The 20079-nt window shown below is 36.4% G+C and overlaps 1 protein-coding gene across 1 annotated transcript in view; it reads right to left on the bottom strand.

The window, feature by feature from the left end:
- LOC136038173 (protein OPI10 homolog) overlaps positions 1-13726 on the bottom strand; it is a 466996-nt gene extending 453270 nt beyond the window's left edge. The window contains exon 1 of the mRNA XM_065721247.1: positions 13716-13726. The gene's annotated coding sequence lies outside the window, so the exon portion shown is untranslated. The remainder of the gene's footprint in view (positions 1-13715) is intronic.
- Between the last annotated feature and the right edge of the window lie 6353 nt (positions 13727-20079).

The following is a 20079-nucleotide window of genomic DNA, read 5'->3' as shown; positions in this document are numbered from 1 at the left end:
TAATTCAATACCCCGAGATTAGAAATCAAAGCCCATAACCTCCCTCGTCGTTTTTCTAAGAACCTTAAGGGAACAAGCACTTAGTTTTTCGACGACTTGACCACCCCTAACTTCCCGAGAATTTATAGTTTTTCCTCGAATAATCCATGCTTACACGGCAAAAAAAAATATCCAAACGATACTAAAAACATTTTAAGCCTTTAATGATGACCAATGCTTCCCAGAACATGAGCTTTTCTTATGATGAGCCTTGTACGCTCAGTACCAAAGGGATGGTGACATTAATATCACTTTTATTTGTGTCATTTAATTTCAATAACGTGTTTAAAAATGTATATCGTCATTCTGGTACCAAGAGCACTTATCTCCATAATTGTAAATTTTCAGAACATTACAAATAATTCTCAACAGTATTATTCCTTTCTGATAACCGTAAAAAGACAACGGATTGATATATATCGATTTGTTTTTTGTTTTACAATTATTAGAGGGAAAATAAAAAGTTGCCAGGTTTTTATTTGCTCTTCTGAAAGTTTACAATTATGGATATACGTCCTTTTGGTACCCGACTGACGATATGCATCTACAGCTATTTGAAAGCCGGGTAATGATCACCATACAGTAATATGAAACGATTGATTCGAAAAGAGTATGATTATTCATGTCGGTTGCGATAACTCAAAAGCCCTTCGTTACACAACATCAAATTTGTTTGAAGAACGGAAAACTGAAAAACATATTGGAAGGTTTCCTACCGTTGTTAGTAACTATTTCTTAAGATAACAAAAGACTTGAAGGCTTCAAAAAAATCAGATTTTTATTCAACTAAAAACTAGAAACTTCAGCTTAAAAACTAGAAACTTAGGCTATTTGAATTTAGGCTATCCATTGTTTTAATCCTATATAATCTACAAGTACTGATTTTCCACGATTAAGTTTAATAAATTTTACAATTGTGTATGCCGTTTTCTTCTTTCTTGAGGCGTTTTCGATAAAATATCAAAAATATGAAAGCCGACGGAAGAAGGTGTAGATAAATATCCCAAGAGGCTCCAATCCAAAGTGGTATTTAAATTTAGAATTTATAAATATATTAAATTTAGGTAATAGTTTAGTTTTGTAAAAAGCTGTCTAAACTGGAAAGTATGCTGCGAAGCAGCATACTTTCCAGTTTAGGGCACTTAGAAATGCTAATTCTAGAAGCGCATCCATTTCTGGTTGACCCTCCTCCTCCATGGGGAAACTAAATTGCTTACAGGTAACATTACCTATAGAGCGAAGCATATTAGTCCATGAGCCCCGCCGGCCGCGGGGCTTGGTCTGTATTCTATATTTCTTTAAAAAATATAGAAAACAGACCTCGCCCCGCTGCCCACGGGGCTCATGGACTAATACGCTTCGCTCTATGGGTAATGTTACCTGTAAGCAAAATCGGACGTTTGTTTTGTTCACAAACAGCTGGCTAGTTTAAACTCGAAAGTGAAAATGAACCATCTTGGATATTAACATCAATGGATGCGTGACTTTTTTAATTATCTTTCGACTTCCTACTATACAGAAATTACCAGTGATAACTGGAATTAGTATTTAAAATAAAATTTCATTCATATTGTAAAACCCCAACTTTTCCATCGGCTTCAAAACCCTGCCCACTTTACGCATTTTTAGTGAAAGACCACAAGCCATACTTAAGAAGAACAATCATTTCTTTTATCGGCAAACAAAATTCTTCTCAGCTATCTTGTTCGCTTTCCCTCCCTCCCCCCAAATGGTCGAATCGGGGATGAGACTATTTCTAATTTAATCTTGTCTGGTCCCTGATACGCCTGCCAACTGTAATCGTCAGAGCTTATCTGGAAGTGCCCAAACTAGCAAATCTCCCTCAACTCCTACAAAGAGAGCGGATCTGGTCCAGTTATGTGAATTACGTATCTAGAACTTAAGCTTATTCTTCCCATCAGGTTTCATCCCGATCTCTCCACTCTAAGCGTTTTCCAAGATTTCCAGTTTCTAAGATTTTCGCCCCCCCCCCCCTCTGAACCCCCCTATGTCCTCAGATCCCATTCGATTTAAAGAGGAGAATCTGAGACATAAGATCTTTCAAGTCAATCTGTGCAGGTCCCTGACACACCCACCAATTTTCATCGTCCTAGCACCTTCAGAAGCACCGATCTTGTCAAAGCACGGAAAATACCCCCTCAACTCCCCCAAAGGGAGCGGATCCGGTTTGGTTATTTTAATTACGAATTTAAGATTTATGCTTATTTTTCCCACCAAGTTTTATCCCAATCCTTTCTCTGTAAACTTTTCCAAGATTTCCCGTTTCCCCCTCCCACTCCCTTCAATGTCACCTGGATCCGGTTGGGATTTAAAATAAGAGCTCTGAGACACGATATCCTTATAAATACCCAATTTCATTAAGATCCGATCACCCGTTCGTGAGTTAAAAATACATCAATTTTTCTAATTTTTCCGAATTAACCGTTCCCCCACCCTCCCGCCTAGAAAGTCGAATCAGGAAAACGTCCCAAACTGGCAAAACCGGGACCAACCGAAATTGTTCACTGTATTTGTAAGTCAATAATTTGAACAACAAAAAATTAACCGGAAAGAGGTTAGGTTAGGAAAATAAAACTTTCAGGGATGGATCTAGAGACTTACATTAAATCATACTTAGCAGAGTAAATGTGGGGGGGGAGCAGTAAAAGTAGAAGGCTGAGCTCATTTCAACGCGATTCTTGAGGACATTTCTGCGTTCTGGGGGCATATTTCTAAGCTGTAGTCTACACAATTTAGTTAATAAACATTATATTTTCATTATACTTTGTTATATTTGATTAGCATTAACCAAACTTCACTTCACGAGTGTGTATTACATAACACACAAGTACCGATTTTTAATTTCCCTCGATTTTGAAAATGAGATTTTCTAGTGTTGTGACCATGTGACTACTATTCTTTTACTCATCAATAAAAAATACTTCTCGATTTTTAAATCAGCTGCGATAATTCAAAAGACGTCGTAGGCCAATAATTTGAATTTTTCTTTTGCCGATGGAAGACTCCAAGCCCACCAACGTAAATTTTGCACATTTGATATGCTTGTCAAGGCACGTCGGGCTCTGTGTAATAGTATGCAGCACAACTAAAAGAAAGTGCAAATAACAGACGATTTACTGGATGATTCAAGAATCGTAGCAAATCGTACAAATCTCGGTAAATTTTTCGCAGTTCATATAATTGACTTACCAATAAAGTGAACAAACCACTCGATGCCTTTTTTATGTTCTTTAAGAATATAATAGCCACTTATACGACAAATTCAATTTAAGCGCTTTTTGACCGAGCCTAACCTTATTATAAATAATTTTAGCACAGAGAAAATGTAGTATTATTTTGTCGAAAGCGAGCGATTACTCATAATTTAATTGAAAATTTGTCATTTTTAAGAGATCAAAAATCGCTTAAATTTGAATTTGCAGTAGAAGCCATTATTATATTTGTAAAGAACACAAAAAGAGGCATCGAATGGTATGTTCACTTTATTGGTAAGTTAGTTATATGAACTGCGAAAATTTTACCCAAATCTTAATCCTCTGTGGGGGGAGGGGGTACACTTTAAAGTCAAGAATATCGTGTTTTGACTAAATGAAAATATAGTGAATTAGCCTATACGAAGAAACCAAAAGAATTTTGATATTTCGGGCTTAAATTTGAATTTGCGATAAAAGCGATTATTACATTCGTAAAGAACATAAAAAAGGCATCGAGTGGTATGTTCACTTTATTGGTAAGTTAGTTATTTGAACTGCGAAAATTTTACCCAAATCTCATTCCTCTGTGGGGGGGGGCACACTTTAAAGTCAAAAATACCGTGTTTTGACTAAATGAAAATATAATGAATTAGCCTATATGAAACCAAAAGAATTTTGATATTTCGGGCTTAAATTTGAATTTGCGATAAAAGCGATTATTACATTCGTAAAGAACATAAAAAAGGCATCGAGTGGTATGTTCACTTTATGGTATGTCAATTATATGAACAACGAAAAATTTACCCCCTTTCCTATAGAGTGAAAAGTAAGTCGTCTAGAATTTTGCTGATCCTGTAAAGTACACAGAACTAGGCCGACAAATCAAATGACTAATGTATATAGCCTAGCCTAGGGCTTCATATAACATCCTGATATGGCCGAAACCATAACTCAAGTTCTTGGAATTGTTTTCAAAACTATGGGTTGTCATTCTTGAACTTTTTCTCTTCTTAGATCAACCATTTTCCAAGATAGTCAAAACCTCACCTGCATTTTTAGTTGAAAAATGATTTTTGGGTTAAATTTTTTTATTTTAAATATTTAACCATAAGAAACCTTTCCTCTGAAATTAAATTAATCAAGCTAAGTATTTAAATTTCAGTTATGTTCTATAAAACTCTGTTTCAACTGAACTACAAAGCTATTTGACATTAAAACATAATTCACTTACTTTACTCCCGAAACTCCAAGCTTAAATCTCTAGTTTATTGTCCAACTACAAAACCCAACTACAGAAATATTGGTTTTCTCAGATGTTCGAAACCTCCAAACTCGCGACGGAACAAAATGAATCATCTGTTTTGAAGAAAATAGGTAAGCATGATATATCACGTTTTCAATCGTTCTTGGTTTATTAACAAAGAGCATTGTATAAGGTACATATTCACAGGAAGCATGGATGTAAAACGAGATAGCGGCTGAGAAGGACAGAAGTCATGGGCATCACTTGGGGGGCAACAGAAAGATCGTTCTCTTAAGAAAAAATAACGAAAAATATTAGGATAATATCATGGAAATGCATTGGAATATGATCTTTAGAAACAGTTTTATTCCAAGAATTATGTTATCATTTTAAGTAACTGTCGGTAGTAAAAACCCTTAAGCCTTAAATGTATTCAATACTTATTTATAAATCGTTTTTTTGATGGTTAGTGGCAAAAGCCCCAAGAATTGAAGCTAGGCTAATCCTAATGAAAAATAACAGAACATGGTAATAAAATAATACTTTAGAAACAAAATTATGGCAACCTAACCCAACCTAAAGTAACCTAGGCTAACCCCCACCCCTGATATGCAAATATATAGCTGGATTTATTCAAGTCCAACGCATTGCATCATCAACCAATTGATTTTTAGCTATGAAACCGGTTTCATAGCTATGAAACCGTTTCCAATAGACACGGGGCTCATCTAATTAGAAATTAAAAATTCTAGTCCCCCATTTAAGATTTTTAAAGGAATCAAAGAGCAGCCTGCCACTTTTCCCCGCAATTTTTAGCTATGCTATCCCGGATGTCCAATCATAACTTTTAATGTACCCATTTCGTTGGGTCAAATTATTATGCATTTGCGGATGACCTGAGCCTCTAGGGTGAGCAAAGTGGCTTATAATCAACGTCTAAGCAACGGCTAAGGGTATAAAGTTGAAACTTTCAATTTGTGTTGAGGAGTATGTTAAAAAAAACACACGACACTAAGAATAGTACTGCTACACAGTGGTAATGCTAGCATTAGCCTACTACGCAGTGCCACTACTGCTACCACCATTTTGGTTGCTGCTACTATTTGGGACTACTACTACCTGCGACTAGTTGCAACTGCTAAACTACTTGCTACTAGTGCAACAATTACTTGTGACTACTATAACTACTTCTTGCGATTTCTGGGCAGCTGCATATTTCGAACCTTCCTGAGAACACATTTGTATTGCTCCGTGACCCCGCTCGGGAATTTGAGGGACACTTGTGTACACCATGTGGCATGGAGGCTGGATTCCGAGGATCTGATCTGTGTATACTCTGATACCAGTAGCCCTTCCCCTCTGCAACACATTCATACCCGTACAGTTGATAGTAAAGTATATTCTGTAGGTGGAAATTTTCTTTTTCCCGATAACACGAATGAGGAAGGATGATTTAGTTGCTAGTTTATATTTTCAGTGCTTTTTAATGGCCAAAACTTATTTATAGGGTCAATGGCCTGTGCAGTTCCAGAGACAAGGACCAAAAACTATCCGAAAAACAAATATAAAGCATAAGCTTTCGGGAAATATTTGATAGAATGTTAGACCTTCAGCAACTTGTTGAAATAACAGTCACGCGAGGATTTTTCAATCTGCCTTGTCTGAGGACCCAAAATGGGGAAATTCTGCTCGCAGCCTTCATACCTGAATCACTTGAAAATTGCTCCACTCAGATCCCAAATCATTGTTTGGCTACTCTAGGGAATGTCTGAAGGAAACTTAAGGAAAAAATTCGGCGAAATAGATTAGTGAGTTGGATGCAGTTTATATAATTAAGGATTTAGACATTTCTGTTTTAGAAAAATAAAAATAGATCTTTTTAGTGTGTTTTGACTACTTTTGACTTTATCCACTGGGAATTTTTTTCGCTCTTGGAATAATGGGTTAGACCAGCAACCGGTAAAAGGTGCGACCCCTGAGGCACACGTGACTATTTGGCTCCTTAATTGTGGCTCTAGTGCAAATTCTCGGGAGCTGGTGTGCAAGATATTGGTTTGTTGCCAAATGTGTGTACAAAGCACGGGGGGAGTCACAGGCTTTTCATAGTGTCTGACTGGTTGTGACTAGAAGAAGTAGCCTACTTCCAATATGACTGTTCATACATTAAAAACGGGAGAGAAGGAATTTAAATTATGGAGCCTTTGCAGGACCAAAGTTGGGCTATAGTTCTATTCCTTAAGATATAATTAACAAAACAAGACTTGCGCCTTCAGGAGAAGGTAGGATTGAAAGAAGGATAATTGCTTGGACACACTTTACTGGTTCCTAATTTGTATTGTAGATCCCCTCCTTAAAGTTATATTTATCTTGACCAGTGGTTCCTAACCGATTTTGAGCCATTTCCACCAAAACATTTCTACAATCCTGAGGCACCTCCCGTGGTGTTTAAATTTTGCTATTCAAAATATTCCGTGTAATCGCCTGTAGGAAACTTAAAAAGCCATAAACTCGATAACTATTTTTGGATCGTCCTCTAGGTTTTCTCTATATTAGCAGAAAATGTTATTTTGGGTTGCATCTGAACCCTCGTGTAAGTGGACCCCTTTCTACTGATCCCTCGTGGATCTGACCCCAAGTGTAATTGAACCACCGTGTACCTGATCCCCCATCCAAACTGATCCCTCGTGTAACTGAATTATGTGGGCTGAGTTGTACGAGGCCAAGTTTTAAGGGGGATAAGTTGCGCGACGGTTCAGTCAAATGGGGTTGAGTTAAACGGAGGCTGAGCTGCATAGGGGTCTAGTTGCATGAGGGTCCAGTTAAATAGGGTTGAGTTACATGTGGGTTCAGTATAACAGGCTGGGGTTCAGTGCCTCAAGGGTTTCGTTAATTGAGGTCATGTTGCATGGAAGCTACGTTACATGGGTTCAGTTAAACGCATATCCCTTTTATTAAATGTACAACGTCATTTTAACGTTTTTTGTGCTCCTTAAATGCATTAGAATGTGCAAATAAAACAAGAGCTAAGAGCTCATATGGCACTTGTGACGAGATTGGAAGAGCCAAGAGCGAAGAGCTCATATGGTATGAGCTCTTGCAAAATTCTAAGAATCAATAGTTTGCTTTAAAAGGAAAGTCAGAGGCTTAATGCCGGTCGAGATTTAAAATATAAGCTATGAGTCACGAGGTCCTTCTAAATATCAAAATTAATTAAGATCCTATCACCTACTCGTAAGTTGAAAATAACTCAATTTTTCTAATTTTTCCTCTCCCTTCAGTCCCCCAGATGGTCGAATCGGGGAAAACGACTTTATCAAGTCAATTTGTACAGCTTCCTGACACGCATACCAATTTTCATCGTCTTAGCACGTCCAGAAGCACCAAACTCGCCCAAGCACTGAACCCTACCACCTAACTCCCCCAAAGAGAGCAGATCCAGTCCAGTTACGTCAATCACGTATCTACGACATTTATAAGCGTTTTCCAAGATTTCTAGTTTTCCCCTCCAACTCCTCCAATGTCAACAGATCTGGTCGGGATTTGAAATAAGAGCTCTGAGATATGTGCTCCTTCTAAATATCAAATTTCATTAAGATCCGATCACTCGTTCTTAAGTTAAAAATACTTCAATTTTTCAAAATTAATCATCCCCAGCTCCCCCAAAGAGAACGTACCAATTATGTCAATCTTGTATTTATAACTTGTGCTTATTCTTCCCATCAAGTTTCATCCCGATTTCTCCACTCTAAGCGTTTTCCAAAATTTCTGTTTCCCCCCTCCAACCCACTATGTCCCCAGATCCGATTCGAATTAAAAATGGAGCATCTGAGACATACGATTCTTCTATATATCAAGTTTCATTAAGATCCGATCATCCATTCGTAATATACTTTGATTTTCACGTTTTCCAAGAATTCCGGGTTCCCCCTCCAACTCCCTTCAATGTCACCGGATCTGGTCTGGATATTACATGGAGGTTCCAAAGCACAAGATCCTTCTAAATATCAAATTTAATTAAGATTTGGTCACCCGTTCGTAAGTTATAAATACCTCATTTTTTCTATTTTTTTCCGAATTACCCCCCCCCCCCCCACCAACTCCATCAAAGAGAGCTGATCCGGTCCGGTTATGTCAATCACCTATCTTGGACTTGTGCTTATTCTTTCCACCAAGTTTCATTCTGATCTCTCCGCTTTAAGCGTTTTCCAAGATTTCCGGCCCCCCTTTTAATGACACTGGATCCGGTCGGGATTTAAAATAAGATATCTGAGTTTCGAGGTAATTGTAAATACGAAATTTCATTAATATACGATCACTTTTTTAAGTTAAAAATACCTCATTTTTACTATTTTTTAGAATTAACCCTCCCCTTCAACTCCCCCAAAACAGAGTAGATCCATTCCGGTTATGTCAATCTCACATTCCAAGCGTTTTCCAAGATTTTAGGTTTCCCCCCTCAATTCCCCCAATGTCACCGGATCCAGTTGGGATTTAAAATAAGAGCTCTGAGACACAATATTCTTCCCAAATTCAAATTTCATTAAGATCCGATCTCTCTTTCTTAAGTTAAAAATACCTAATTTTTCAGAATTAGCCCCCCCCCAGCTCCCCCAAACAGAGCAGATCCGTTCCGGTTATTTCAATAACGTATCTAGGACTTCTGCATATTTTCCCCACCAGGTTTCATCCTGATCCCTCCACTCTAAGCATTCTCCAAGTTTTTAGGTTCCGTCCCCCTTCCCAACTTCCCCTTCACCGGATCCGGTCAGGGGTAAAATTCTAGTTAATTGGCTTCTAGCTATCTCAGAAAGGGTTTAGGTTAGGAATATGAAACTTTCAGGGATGAATCAATAGACTAAAATATGTCCCTGGAAGGTATTTTGAAGCAACTACCTCCACTCCTTCTCCCTCTAGAGAGCCCTGACTTTTGATGACCTTTAAAAATGTGTGTTAAAAAATTAAAACCTTGCAAAATAGATCTTCTGCTTAATTGAAGTATAACAAAATTGTTCTCAGCTTCATAACTTTGCTCAATTCCATTTCATAAGGCTTTAAAGATATGCAAATACATTTACTAAATTTTGAAAAAAAAAACATTGATATGGCCCAAAATTCTACTCAAATAACAAGAATTGCATTTTCAGAACTAAAGGCAGAGAAAAAGCAACTAGTAACTGAAAATTAAGGTAAAATGTTGTTTTATCAAAATTTCAATAGGCATAGACCTGTCATGTAGGCAAATTTCAGGGCCATCTAGAGGGAGAAGGAGTGGAGGTGAATACTTAAAAATACCTTCCCGGGACATATTTTAGCCTATAGATTCATCCCTGAAAGTTTCATTTTCCTAACCTAAACCCTTTCCAAGATAGCAAGAAGTCAATTAGCCAGAATTTTACCCCGGTCGGGATTTAAGATAAGAGCTCTGAGACATGATATCCATCCAAACATCAAATTTCATTAAGATCCGATCACTCCTTCGTAAGTTAAAAATACCTCCTTTTTCTAATTTTTCAGAATTAACCCCCCCCCCCCCCCCAATCCCTCCACTCTAAGCGTTTTCAAGATTTTAGGTCCCCCCTCAATTCCCCCCAATGTCACCAGATCCAGTCAGGATTTAAAATAAGAGCTCTGAGACACGATATCCTTCCAAACTTCAAATTTCATGAAGATCCTATCTCTCCTTCTTAAGTTAAAAATACCTCATTTTTTCTAATTTTTCAGAATTAAACCTCCCCCCAATTCTCCCAAACAGAGCAGACCCGTTCCGGTTAGGTCAATAACGTATCTAGGACTTCTGCTTATTTTTCCTTACAAGTTTCATCATGATCCCTCCATTGTAAGCATTTTCCATGATTTTAGGTCCCCCTCCAACTCCCCCAATGTCACCGGATCTGTTCAAGATTTAAAATAAGAGATCTGAGACACAATATCCTTCTAAACATCAAATTTCATTAAGATCCCATCACCCGTTCGTAAGTAAAAATACATCATTTTTTTCTATTTTTTCCGAATTAACCGCCACCCCCGAGATGATCAAATCGGGAAAATGACTATTTCTAGTTTAATCTGGTCCGGTCCCTGATACGCCTGCCAGATTTCATAGTCCTAGTTCACCTGGAAGTGCCTAAAGTAGCAAACCCGGGACAGACCGACAGAATTTGCGATCGCTATATGTCACTTGGTTAATACCAAGTGCCATAAAAATATTTAATAAAGGCTGTGAAGTCAGCCGAAGGGTGCAAATCCCACCCATGACCCACCAAAATATTGCCATGCCCCACCGGTGGGGCGTGTGCCTCACATTAGGAATCAAGGATCCAGACCAACAACATCTGAATAGAACAAAGAGGCCATTAAAAGTTTTACCTAAGATAAATGCACGAAAAAAAATACAGTCTGCTTTTTTCTAGGAAATAATATATTTCAATGCAAAGCCATTAAAAAATTACACAAAAATTTGCAAGAACGCAACTGCTGAAAACCACTCCAGTCAAATGTATAACAAAATCAGTGAAATTATAGTTTATTTAACAATCTTTTGCTTACTCAAATACCCTAATGTCACCTTCCTAATGTTTAGTTATATGCCCTGAATTGTTGGTCTTTAAATATATAATGACTAGCCAATATGGAGGTATTATTGTACAGTTAGGCCAACTCAAAACAAAACACTATAAAATTCTAGAGCTTTTTTTAAATCCTAAAATACTTATTTCACTCCAAAAAGCATTTCATTTCACTTTACCCCCCCCCCTCCTATATTGTAACTTTATAGTTCAAATTAAATATTTCCCAATATATTTGATACACTAGTACTATAATATTCAAATGCAAGGGGGCCTACTCAAAATAGCAGTCAAATAGGACCACATTGTCTTGAGCTACTAGGTTACATAAAATCTGAAGACAAAAACTATTTGTCTGATGTCTGGAAAAGTCTCTAAAATCTGAAGACAAAAACTATTTGTCTGATGTCTGGAAAAGTCTCTAATGCCTCTCGATTTTGTGCACATTATTATTATATCCCTCCCGGCTAGAGAACTACTAAAAATTCAAACTAGCCTATATTCATTTACATACGACCACAAAAAGCTGGACCAAGGAACCATGCCGGCTCTGTAGCAATTTCCATTACGAATATGTACCCTCTCCTCCTCCAAACTAAAATCTGTGAACGTGCCTATATTTAGTAAAATCTCTCTATAGGCTACACCTCTCTCGTCATAAACGCATTCACTTACTATGGGTTAAGGGTATCTTTTTGTCCAACCACTATAAATTTTATGAAATCATGACAGAGTATAAAATGTGATTAAACCATGCTTGTTGTATATCGAAAGTGCATCAGGACTTGCAGTAGTGTGAAATGATAGTAGAATATTTCGGTTGTATCAGTGGTTCCCTATGGGTGAACCATAGGGAACCTCGTTGGTGTACACCAGAAGCATGGGCGTAAACATGATCTATTCAGTGGACCATGAGAGAGTGAGTGCTGCGACATCATTGAATAAATAATATTTAATATTTTCCAAGCATTCAGTTTGAAAGTGTGTACAATATGAAAGTTGGGCAAATGACGTTTATTCTTTTGTCTTGTCCCTCATTTGAATAGTCTTGGATGCAGGCCTCTCCAATGTATAATAGAAATGATAAGTCTCGACAGGAGGCTTAAAATCCCTTCAAGACCTCCCACCAGCGATATTGTTTTTTGGGGGGAAGGGATGATCTGGAGGCAAAACGAAACAAACAAAAATGCACCTGCTGCTCAAAAATTGCATAAATTTTGTATTTTTGCGGTCAGGTGCTTGAAAGTACAGTTAAGAGTCGCTGGGGTATCCAGGATTAGATACATTTTCACCGATATTGAATCGCTTTCGGGGAGAGGTCTCCTTTTTTTGAAATTACGCAAGTCTACTTATGTTGATAACTTTTCATGAGTACATTTGAGCTTCTTGCGTTTTATGTAAATTGATTCACGTCGATGTAAACTTCATTCTACTCTGAAGCTATCGTTTCTTTTTTGTTTCGACAGTAACTAACATGGGTCTCTAATTGTTGCAAACTACAGGCAAAATCAGAGACTTTTTTCTTTGTCAGCTTGAATCATCTGCACTCTGGTTCTTGGATATGTGGAATTTCACGGTGTGCATCATATAATCGCAGAAACTGGCACTTTGCTGAAGATGGTCTAAAACAGGAAGATAATACATGTTGTAGTCCCTTTTGTATTTTAAAAACGACTCTATGTATTAACATCCATTTTAAAATGAACTTTGGTGACATTATATATATATATATATATATCTCTGGTTTGGTAAAATCCCCATTAGAAAAAGATAAAACGGAATTTTTTTTTTAAAGACACGCATGAGCAGCTTCATAGGGGGAAAAAATAATCATTTTTTAAACTTATGGAATTGAAACTTCAAAGTATGACTGGAGTCAGTGTGTCTCCTGAAACAATGGCTTCTCAATCAGCCGACATTTGAATATTAGTATTACTTTCGTTTAAAAGCTAATTAAAGCTTCGGATCGGAAAGCAGGAAAGAAGAAGGTTGGTATATCCCTCTTATTGAGGATATGTTCCCTGTAATTTCAAAGTTGATCCGTTCTTAAAATTGAAAAAACAGCTTTTTTTTATTAAATTAACGAAAAAGATGGTCAAGATCCAGAAGCCCAACCAAGAAAATTATTTGGGGGAAGGGAGGCATAAATGCTACCAACAGCTTTTTTTTACCACGATTTAAATTGAGATATTTATTAATGTCCTGTTTTCATGACATTCTAAATGGTATTTCACCCCCCTTCTCCCCCCTCCTTAGGAATCCCTGTCATGGTCTCAAGAATACGTGTCTATTTGTTTATTGTTGTTATATTGTTTCCTTATATTCAGGGTTTTTCTTGTTGAAACAACTTAGTAAAGAATTGGGGGAAGGAAACGGTTAAAAAAATTTTTTTTAGTCCAATAATCTTTTCGGTGTAGAAAACGTGTTTGTAGTCTAAAAGCAAATAAAGAGTGTTTATCCCCGATGATTTGGAAGCATCATTTATATTTTGGAACGAGTGCGTCGGCCTATGGGAATCCACTTATAACGGCATGGTCAGGACTATATTCTTGGGAGGGTAGTATTTAACAATCTATAAGGTGCCTTTTCTAAGCCTCGATTTAATTAATTTTCTTACTTGTCAGATGACTCAATTTTGAGCTCATACAAAGGTAGGAAGAAGAGGGACAGGCACATATTTTTTTCCAATGTATTCTTCTCTGATTCTGGGTTTCCCTCAGATTTGTTTTTTACTGTTTCATTCCGGTTTCTGGTTTAATTCCGGTTTCATTTTCATATGATTCACCGATTGACTGTAGGGCTTTTGTTTATTGTTCACTTATTTTTATTTTGTTTATATAATAAAGAAAAAATATAAACTATTACAGATATAAATCACTAAGCTAGGGGGAAAACGCTAGGGGGCTACGCTTTTGGAGGAACATAGCCTCACATTTTAAGCTTTTGACTGAATATCGAGATGAAAACGAGATGAAGTCAAATACAAAAAATTCTGCTTTTTCATAAGAAACTTGAAAGTAAAGTAAATTGCTGCATATAACGAACTAAATATACCCTATATGCTAGGAAAGCTACCATTCTGAACGAACCAAAACTGCCACACAAACCATCGTGACTGACATCTTTTAGACGCTCTTGATTGTGGGGATATGTTGTTCCATTAATATATTTAATTTTATTGTAAATGCCATGCAGATAAAGGAGTACTTGGATAGGAGTACACGCAAGAAACAGCAATGAAAAACTAAGCTCATTTTATTTTACCAAATAATTTTCTTATTTAAAGATACTTCCTCTAGATAATATATTTGGAGCATCTTAATAACGAAGCTCCCTCCCTTAAGATATTATGTACAGAACCAAAATCTTCCCCTTCTGTTTGACTAAAACAAATCATAATGTTAAAATAAGACATACAATCATTGCAGAGACATCAAACAGTTCATACTAATGAGCTGCAAGTAAGGTGCGACTTGTACTAATAGAAATAGAAAATCTAAAAAAAGAGCTTGTATAACATAATATACATCACAATAATTGTCATTTTACCCTGATTAAATCAAAACAACATTTTGAAAAGAAGTTTTTCAAAGAAATCTAAAGAGTAAAATCAAACTTAGAGACCAGCAGAAAGAAAGTCCCGAAATAATCCAAGCTCAGAATTCATTCATCTTCTTCCCTTCCCCTAACTGTTGAAGTTCTAGAGCTTATTGATTCCCTTTCATTTTACTGTAAAACTTGTTAAAAGACAATCTTTCCGAAAAGGAAGTTCTTTAATGGAAAATGAACTGCCATATTAAATATAAGACCAGTAGAAATAAATTCTTATAATAATTCTAAATCAAAACGACCAGAAATTACTACTAAAGAATAGGTGAAACTCAAAACGAACATAAATTAAAATAAGCCATCATAAAAACAGAGATAAAAGGTACTAATATATTAAAATAAATGAATAATAAAACAGAGAAAATATAAAAGTGAATGTTCAAGTCAAATTTCAAAAACAAACAAAATTACCAACAACAGAAGCTGGACTACTTCTCTTTTACAGTAAATATATATATATATATATATATATATATATATATATATATATATATATATATATATATATATATATATATATATATATATATATATATATATATATATATATATATATATATATATATATATATATATATATATATATATATATATATATATATATATATATATATATATATATATGTGTATATATATATATATATATATATATATATATATATATATATATATATATATATATATATATATATATGTGTGTGTGTGTGTGTGTGTGTGTGTTTGTATTATCAGGCCCCAGCACTAGGCACGCGGTTCTATATTATATGGATTTTCTCTGTTACTTATTTTCTTGATGTCGTTTCGGTCAAACGGACCTTAAATTAGAAAAATTACCTGTTTTAAATGAATGTGTTTTTATTAGACCTATAGCTTTTGCCTCGGCTTGTCTTTTGTCATTATGAAATACATATCGCTGAATATTTGTTTCTTCTTATAAGGGGAACTCTTCTTATACGATGTCAGATCAAAATGAAGTGTCTCATAGGAAGCATTGCGTTCAAAAACCCTTTAGAGGGGAATTAGTAAAAAAAAAAAAAAAAAAAGAATTATAGACACTACTCTGTCTCATTTTATTTCTTTGCCACTAGTTAGGCACTGGATCACGAAGCCAGCGTTTAAACCCCCACCGTCCCGCGGAAAATTCCTCCACACACAAAATTTAGCAGCCAGAGAAATTACGAACTAGGTGATGGGGGTTATAGCATCACTCATTGCTGTATTTTTTTCTATGCAACATAAATAATATATTAAGATGCCTACCGGAAAAGAGAAGAGATGGGCCTTGCCATGAAATTCTTGGGGTATGCAAGGGGGGTAACAAGTGTTGCCATGAGCTTTGTTTTCACCGATATTAAATGGTTATTTTCCTCTTTTCCTATACAAAATGTTCATACATATTTAAACATACGCATACAATATGTTTAAACATCGGAGAACACTAATGTGGAGGTTATGATGGCTTCAGCCAAGTGAGAGATCAAGTCATGCAGAACTTCCATCCACATGAACAATATTACCCATTTCTGTTCACCCGAATCTCTTAAGTAAAATTTTTATTAAGAAACATTTCGACAAAACTACTACTCATCGAAAATTTTGACTCAATAATCAAATCTTGTCCAAAATTCTACTTGCAGTCCAAGACTTGATTTATCAAGCAGAAAATTGAACAGGAGCCAAGAGTTCATATGGCACTTGTGACGAGGTCTGAAGAGAGAATAGCTTCTTCCCACCAAGTTCCATTACAATCTCTCCACTGCCCCCAATTTCACTGAACCCGGACAGGATTTAAAATAAGAGCTCCAAGATACGAGGTTCTTCTAAATATAAAATTTCATTAAGATCCGATAACCCATTTGTAAGTTAAAAATACCTCATTTTTTTCTAATTTTTCCGAATTAACCGTCCTTCCACTGTCCCTGATATGCCTGCCAACTTTCATTGTCCTAGCTTATCTGGAAGTGCCCAAACTAGCAAAAGCGGGACCGACAGAGCGACAGAAATTGCGATCGCTATGTGTCACTTGGTAAATACCAAATGCCATAAAAACCGGAAAGCTACCAATCAATACCAACTACATACTAATTATTGGTACATACTCTTTAACAAAAATAAATCGTGTGTTTATTGGATTGGTAGTCCACATCATATCTTGGTTAAGCCTGGGTATGATTTGAAAATAATCAGAAATTAAATTTAAAAAAGGAAATTTTTTCAACATAAAGGAGTAATATTCAAGCTTGAAAAAAAATTCCTCCTCAAAACTTCACTATTTATGCTAATATTAGAGGTTTGTAAAAATTCTTTTAAAGCGACTGCTGAAGCCCACTGAATTAGTATAAGAAAATCTTTTTAAGACACTGTAGTTGATTAAAACTCAATCGCTAAAACTGGTTAAAAGTAGGCCAAATCTCATGAAAGGGTACTGGAACTTTCAGTTTTCATTTCAATGAACCCCCTTCGAAATTCATTCAACCACCCCTCGCATAAAAACTTTATTTCTTAATAACGGGCAACTTGTATATCTTACATCCGTTGTCCCCGGGGATAGAAGGGGGGAGTTCAAACTTAGAGGCGTGGTTATTTGACCTTTGGACTATTTTGAACAAAATTGCTTTTCAAAATTTTGATCGAATTTGTTTGCGGAAAAAACAATGTGGTGAGTGGCTTGTTACCCTCCAATCCCTCTTGTCTCTTGAAAAAGACCCTAGAACTTTAAATTTCAAGTAGAATAAACCCCCTCCAAATTGATACGACCATCCCTTTTATATGAAATGCCCATGGCAAAAAATAAATAAATATTAATACACTGGACGCTTATGGCTCTTTAAAACTTTGAATTCCCCCTTTAAAGTTTAACTTTAAAGTTTAAAGTTTCTTTAAAAACTTTAAATTCCCCTTCTAATGAAAATCCAGAGGGAATTTTCCAGGGGAATTTTCCAGGGGAATTTTCTGCAGGAGGCATCATAGAGAGATGTTTATTAGTTCAACTAAATATAATTTTCATATCTACGTGGCTTATATTAATGTGTCTTGACAACACCATCATATAATGAATCATCAAGCTCTATCAAACAGTTCGTGATAACGGACTGTAGTAAGGAGCGACCCGGCTCAATAGTAACCGAAACTCTAAAAAATGGAATTTTGATATCAATAGTTACATCAAAAGAATCGCATTTTAATGCTTATTTTAAATATATAAGTTTCATCAAGATCAGTTATGCCCATGAAAAGTTAAGAGCCTGTGAAAATTTGCCTCATTTTTAAAATAGGAGGTAATACCCCCTAAAAGTCATACAACATTAACGAAAATCACACCATCAGATTCAGCGTATCAGAGAACCATATTGTAGAAGTTTCAAGCTCCTATCTACAAAAATGTGGAATTTCACATTTTTGCCAGAAGACAGATCACGGATGCGTGTTTATTTGTTTTTTGTTGTTGTTATGGCACTTGGTATTAACCAAGTGACATATAGCAATCGCCAATTTTGTTGGTCTGTCTGTCTGTCTGTTTGTCGGTCTGTCGGTCCCGGTTTTGCTACTTTAGGCACTTCCAGGTAAGCTAGGACGATGAAATTTGGCAGGCGTATCAGAAACGGGACCAGCTTAAATTAAAAATAGTCGTTTTTCCAATTTGACCATCTGGGGGGGAGTGGGGGGCTGGTTAATTCGGAAAAAATAGAAAAAATTTAGTATTTTTAACTTATGAATGGGTGATGGGATCTTAATGAAATTTGATGTTTGGAATGATATTGTGTCTCAGAGCTTTATTTTAAATCCCGACCGGATCTGATGACATTGGGGGGAGTTGGAGGGGGGGAAATCTAAAATCTTGGAAAACACTTAGAGTGGAGGGATTGGGATGAAACTTGATGGGAAAAACAAGCACAAGTCCCAGATACATGATTGACATAATCTAAACAGATCCGCTCTCTTTGGGGTAGTTGGGGGGGGGGGGGGGGTAATTCTGAAAAATTAGAAAAAATGAGGTGTTTTTAACTTACGAACGGGTGATCGGATCTCAATGAAATTTGATCTTTAGAAGGATATCGTGTCTTAGAGCTATTTTTTCAAATCCCGACCGGATCTGGTGACATTGGGGGGGGGAGGAGTTGGGAGGGGGAAATCTAAAACTTGGAAAACACTTAGAGTGGAGGGATCGGGATGAAACTTGGTGGGAAAAATAAACACAAGTGCTAGATACATGATTGACATAAACGGAACAGATCCGCTCTCTTTGGGATAGTTGGGGGGGGGGGGGGTATTTCTTAAAAATTAGAAAAAATGAGGTATTTTTAACTTACGAACAGGTGATCGGATCTCAATGAAATTTGATATTTAAAAGGATATCGTGGCTCAGAGCTCTTATTTTAAACTCAACCAGATCTAGTGACACTGGGGGGGGGAGTTGGGAGGGGGAAACCCAAAACTTGAAAAACACTTAGAGTGGAGGGATCGGGATGAAACTTGGTGGAAAAAATAATCACGAGTCTTAGATACATGATTGACATAACTGGAACGGATCCGCTCTCTTTGGGGTAGTTGGGGGATGGGTTAATTCTGAAAAATTAGAAAAAATGACGTATTTTTTAACTTACGAACGGGTTATCGGATCTCAATGAAATTTGATATTTAGACGAATATTGTGTCTCAAAGCTCTTATTTTAAATTCTGACTGGATCTGGTGACGTTGGGGAAAGTTTGGGGTGAGGGAACCTAAAATCATGGAAAACGCTTAGATTGGAGAGATCGGGATGAAACTTGGTGGAAAAAAATAAGCAGAAGTCTTACATACGTGATTTACATAATTGGAATGAATCCGATCTATTGTGGGGGGGGGGGGGGTAATTCTGAAAAAATAAGAAAAAAATTACGTGTTTTTAACTTACGAAGGAGTGATCGGATCTTCGTGAAACTTCATATTTAGAAGGACCTCATAACTCAGATCTCTTATTTTCAATATCAACCGGATCAAGCATAATTGGTAGGGGGGCAGTAGGGGGAGGGACTGGAAATCTTAGAAAATACTTAAAGCGGTGAGATCAGGATGAAACTGGATGGGAAGAATAAAAACCTGTCTAAGATACGTGACTGACATAACTGGACCGGATCTGCTCTCTTTGGTGGAATTGGAGGGGGGGGGGGGTAATTTAGAAAATTGAGGTATTTGTAACTTACGAAAGGGTGACCACATCTTAATGAAATTTGATATTTAGATGGATCTTTTGCTTTAAAGTTCTTATTTAAATTCCAACCAGATCCTGTGACGTTGGGGGAGTTAGAGGGGGAAACCGGAATTCTTGGAAAACGTGAAAATTGGGGTATTTTTATCTTACGAATAGATGATCGGATCTTAATGAAATTTGATTTTTAAAAAGAATTCATGTCTCAGAGCTCTTAT

The sequence above is a fragment of the Artemia franciscana genome, chromosome 17 (assembly GCF_032884065.1).
Source record: "Artemia franciscana chromosome 17, ASM3288406v1, whole genome shotgun sequence".
In the NCBI taxonomy this organism is placed as follows: domain Eukaryota; kingdom Metazoa; phylum Arthropoda; class Branchiopoda; order Anostraca; family Artemiidae; genus Artemia; species Artemia franciscana.
Note: the sequence above shows the minus strand (reverse complement) of the source record. Positions and strands in the feature narration are given on the sequence as shown.